Source organism: Acanthopagrus latus, chromosome 19 (genome assembly GCF_904848185.1).
Source record: "Acanthopagrus latus isolate v.2019 chromosome 19, fAcaLat1.1, whole genome shotgun sequence".
Taxonomy (NCBI): Eukaryota; Metazoa; Chordata; class Actinopteri; order Spariformes; family Sparidae; genus Acanthopagrus; species Acanthopagrus latus.
This window is the reverse complement of record NC_051057.1, coordinates 23,074,227-23,080,290: the sequence shown is the minus strand read 5'-3', so window position 1 is coordinate 23,080,290 and position 6,064 is coordinate 23,074,227.

The following is a 6,064-nucleotide window of genomic DNA, read 5'->3' as shown; positions in this document are numbered from 1 at the left end:
CTTTCAAAATAAAATGATCTTTGGTGTCCATCCAGAAGGCTGGAGTTCCCCCACGTGTCTCCTTCACAATGTCATGAAACTGCACACTGGATTTTTACTTTAATATCATGCTGTGTGCATAAAATATTAGATAAAGAGTAAATGTCTAATACCTCACCAAAGGTTAGTGAAAGGTACAAGATACATGTATTATATGAAATACATATGATTATTATTTTGTTTTACAACACTAAAGGTTTCATAAGAAGAAGAAGAAGAAATACATTTCACGTGTAGAAATGAATCCTCACGTGTAAATCTTTTGGATATGATGCTGTTTACATATAATTAAAGAAATATATTTATGTGAAATGTTGCTGAAGGAAAAATTAGGCCCAAATGGATGAACATGTGTTGTGGACAGCCTTTCATAACGTTTAATCAGTTCATTCTAATGAACGAGTCTTAAAATTAAACGTTTTTCTAAGGGAGTCTGGTGACTTTCTCCGTTTTCTTCACCCCCCCAAAAGAAGCAGCCTACTAGTTAATGTGTTCATGTAACTTTACATATATTTGTGTGGTGAAATTATTTACATTTATAAAATCCCAAAGCATTTTAATGTGAAATTAAAAGATGCATTCTCAGAGTGAGTCGTGCATTTCAGCAAATCACTCCAGGCAAATGAAAACAGATGTTAGTGGACGGTAAAATGTTTGTGCGTCATGTTACACATTTGTGTGATTGTGGTCTGTGAGTTATAAATACCAGAGTCCACAAAAAGCTTTCATAGAAGCAGAACGTCAGCTGTGCTCAGACATGTGGCGCTGCAGTCTGATCTGCAGTATCAGAACTTTATGAAGAGGAAAGAGAAGAAATGAGCTCCTGTCAAATAAAGATGTTCAGCATCAGACGGGTCCAGTGGGCCTGTTCTCTGATCCAAACTGAGGATGTTGTTTGGTGTTTCAACTGGAAGTCCCTCTGACACACATGTGACTCAGAGCTGTGTGACCGACGTTGACTTGACAGTGAACGCAGCTCTTCACTAAGACAAAAACAAGGTTGTGTGTTTTCCCCTCAGGGCCCCGACAGACAGGTTGATCCAGACTCAGGTGTGAAGACCTCCACAGCCCTCCGTCATCAACCTGTAGTGAACAGGAAGTCAAATCACTCTTATCTTAACAACTCATAGTTAGATTTATACAAAATACTGAGCTAGATTTTCCTCAGAATGGACCAGTGATAGAATGTAACCAGGCACATTTACTCAAATACAGCACAACAGGAGTTTCATAATATCCTTTTAAAACACATGATAAGTAAACTATGTTTCTCTGAAAACGGAAATAATCAAGTAGAATTACATTAAAATTGTGCTTGATTATTTCCATCTATCTATCTATCTATCTATCTATCTATCTATCTATCTATATATATATATATATATATATATATATATATATATATATATATATATATATATATATATATATATAATTTATTTATTTATTTATTTATTTTTTTATTTTTTTACTTTTGCTAGTTATATACATTTAATATCAGATTTGTTTGTATTCTCAAGTAATATTCAAGTAATATTCTTACAGGTGACCAAAGTAGTAATTTAGCATGATATTTTTTACTTACAAGTATGATTTTTTACAACACTGTTAACAGTTTATATATATAAAAAAATACAGTCTTGTCTAATTTGGGATTATAATAGTGTGTATATATATATAAATCTTAACAACAACACAACACAAACATTTTCACTGTCCCTCGCTCTAAACTACTAACTCTAATTTTTTTTTTAATGCATGTAAACTGATAAACTATATATAACTATATAACTGATAAATATATTGATTATAATCAAGGTTAAACATTTAGATAATTACATTCCTGCTCGAGTTTTAAGCACATTGGCAGGTTTATTTTGAAGGGTAATCCACTTGACTTCCGGTTGCACGTGCTTCCTGTCGCTGTCTTGACCCAGCTGATCACAATCAGCGGCTTCCTCTGTTAAACCACGCCTGGAAGCCTCCCAGCGTTCTTCACAGAGGAGAAACACTTATCAAGTGTTCCAAGAGGATTTTATAAGAATGAAACAGGAAGAAGGTTTAAAAAGTGACAGAAACACCAGAAACTCTCCAACTTCAGGTCCCTCACTGAGAGACTGTTACAATGATTTATGGTCTGATGCAGGAATCTAATCAGTCTGAGGCTCATGCACACGCACAGACACACACACACACACACACACACACATGCACACACACATTAATACATACATGCACACACACACACTGATCTTGCTTTCCCTGCAGAGCTGCAGTCAGCTGAACCACATAATCAATGTGTCAGGATCTGTGTGTTTATGTGGGAGGGAGGAGGAGAACATGGAGTCAGAGTTTCTCCTTTATATTCTGTGTCTTGACTCTTCTGTCCCAGTTCTGTGGGCGCCTGAACAACCCATCACCGGGTTTATTTATAACTATTGTCAAACCAAGTGCTGCAATAAACCGTACAGGACGATGAACCAACAGGACGATATCAACCTTTAATTCCAAATATTGGCTTCAGCTGTAGTGGATCTTATCTCGTGGTGGACGACTGGAGCAGACAGAACAGATGAGTCATTTACAAACTGGAGAGACTGAAGAATTTATATTGATTAACAGCGTTACACAGATCAATAATCACCTTTAACAGAGCTGTTGTTGACTATGGAGCTGTTCATCCATCTAGATCAGCACGGCTGTGTTGCCTTAAATCCACCCATCATGCGTCTCTAGAGAGGAAAATATACATATTTAAAGGTGCAATATGTGAGAATTTTGGTTTGAAACAATCAAAAGTTAAAGTGATGATGAGGAGAGTTCAGCTCTAGCGACCCCTCTGGACTAAAGTGGTACGACAACACCAGCACCTGCTGTCGTAAAGACGTTCGCTTTTTGTTTGGAAACGAGAAAGACGGCAGGATGGATCATGAAGAGGCCGTGTGAGGAGGAGAGGAGGACTTTATATTATCAGGAGAAAGAGAGGAGGACTGAGTTCTTGAGTTCCTTTAACATTAACATCAGAATTTAAACACTGTGACATCTGACTTGTAATTGTCGCCTAAATATAACCAACTTAAACCTCTTTGTATCTTTAAAAGCAGGCGGACAGATTTGCCTCTTTGAGCCACATTAGCAGCCTCCTCCCTGACATGCTGCAGCCTTTATCACTGTAGAGAGGCAGTTAAACCTTTCTGCTATCACATCCCTAAACACACACACACACACACACACACACACACACACACACACACACACACACACACACACTAGTCTTAATAACCACCCACACACACAATCTCTCACCAAGCCCATCCGACCCCTGAAGGCATCTGCACAAACACTGACACTGACACACCCAGACACACACACACACACACACACACACACACACACACACACACACACACACACACACACACACTGACAGACACACACACACGCACACACACACACATATACCACAGCTGGAGCACGGGGCAGAACACAGAGGCGTCAAACTGAATTACGCAACATTAAAGGAGCAGCACGTGTAACTGACTGACCGTTGGCCTGCTAACAGACCGATTGATCATCAGATTGATGATTATTTGATGTTTTACATGTCAGTTTGTGGTTGGCGTCACCTGAGCGCCTCACCGGCCACACGACTGATCACACGTTCACGACTAAAGATGCAAATATAGCTTTTAACACGGGTCACGTGTTGCATTTTATAGTAGGTCATGTTCTCACTTTACTTGATCGTCTATAGACCTGTCAGCCTGCAGTAAGCTTGTTGTTAGCATGCTGTTAGCATGTTGTTAGCCTGCTGTTAGCATGTTGTTAGCCTGCAGTTAGCATGTCGTTAGCCATTTTGCATATTAGCGTCTGCACCTTGTTGGACCACTGATACTGAATTGCGTAAGTACTGTACGGTGCTGAAGCATAATTACAGTATTTCCTTGTAATGTCCCATAATTTACTTCAAATTCAAATTCACAGCAGCTTACAGTTATATTCCAAATACTTACCCATCATGCATTGCAATAGCATAGTTACAGTAGTTCTAAACCTGGTGTGTGTTAACAGTGTACTTCTCCACATGCCAGAGTGAAATATCATGTTTCTATTACACTTTTTAACTGACAGCCACAGTAACTAGTTACTTTGGTGTGTTTTGCTGATAGTACTCGTACTTTAACTCGAGTACAACTCCCACGTATTGTAGTATTTCTACAATCAGGTATTTTAAGTACTGCAGAGCTGGAATGTAACTGAGCTCATCTACTCAAGGGTCACATTCCTCAGCTGTTTGAACTGTTTTCCGCCAATAACCTGCAGGTATATATTGGTGTGTGTGTGCGTGTGAGTGTGTGTGTGAGTGTGTGTGCGTGTGTGTGTGAGTAAGAGTGTGTGTAAATTTCCTTTAGTTTGCCCAACTGAGACTTCAAGTGTTTTTTCATCAAACATTTTAAAGCCGGTGCAGCAGCGTGACGATCAACAGAGTCTTGCGTAAAACATCATGGTGAATAAATTGATATGAGGCTTTTAAAAGCTAAATGTGGTGACTTGTTAAGAAAAGTTTCATCACGTCTCAGTAATAAATACAGGTTGTTGTGTTGCTGCGGCTCTCTGCAGGATCACAGCGAGGGAAGCAGAGCAGCGTTATTGACTGATTCCATGAGCCACAATGATTCCCTGGGTGGCTTTTTTCTGGTGATAAACACCAAACTGACACTCCCGGTGCAGATTAATGAGGCTCGTTTTAAAGGAGTAATGATCCTCTGTTCACATAATGAAGGTTTTGAGGCGACGAAATGATCAGATCTTTGTAACATAACAGTCGATGATGAGAGCAGGATAATAACGTGAGGACGCCTCCTGGCAGGGAGAAGCTGAAGGTGCAAATCAGGACCAGATTCAGATCACTTATCTCCACATTAAAGTCCTCCTGCAGAGATCTAAGTCACTCTGGAATTTACTGGAATGATCATAAATCACATTTATCCAGTTAGCAGATATAAACACACAGTTCAGCTGAGGATACAGAGGAGGTGGAAGAAAGTGTTCTCAGTTAAATGACTTGAGAAGGAGATTCACATGATTTGTATTGTGCAAAGTGACTCCAGCAGTCAGATAATTACAGCTGAGTAAAACCTACAATACAATATTTCAGCTGGATGTGAGTGTTCAGCCTCTGGAAGTCAACACAGACAAGAGATTTTAAGTTATTTGATAGAGATTGTTTTTGTTTTTACTCTCTTTTTACATCCTTTTCTGTTTAAACCTTTCAGTTGCTCTTCTCAGGAGTGAATACGCTGCTTTTTAATTTGGCGACCCGTTGTAGCTTGAACTGTTCTCACTCAAAGTGCAGAACAAAAGTAGGAGATAAACACTTACAAACATTTAACAAAACAAAAAAAATATAGGTTATATCACAGAGTTGACCATGTGTTGCCTGTACAGTGACACAGTTGTGTTTGAGGAGGTTCAGTATGAAGCATGACAGTCAAAAATCACAGGAATACTCGACAGCTTCATCACACAGCTGACCAGAAGAGATTCCTGACACAACAACGAGGCATGTAAACAGCACTGATATGGCCTCAGAGTCTTTAAAGCTCAGATTAATTCCTCTGGCATCAGAAGGGTTTAAATATGAGTGGACTGGTGTTCAACATCCACTCATATTAAAACAGCTGGATTATAATTTGTGTAATTTGTTTATAAATTCAGCACTGATATAAAATAACTCAAACAAAACCTGGAACATTTTCTACACTCATATTATTGACATATTGCAGCTTTTTCACCATGCAACATAAATTCATCTTGGATTTTGTCCTGGTATGATGAAATGATAATAAACACTTTAACTCTTCCTTGTTTGCCATTTAAAATCTCTTGACAAATATTCTAACAAGGTGATAAGTGGAACAAATTAGTGGATTATTTAAATAAACGGACATTTTTAGATTATTAAAGGAAATACCCTTCTGTTTGTGTTTTGCGATAGCAATCATCATTGACTCCCGTCCGTTGT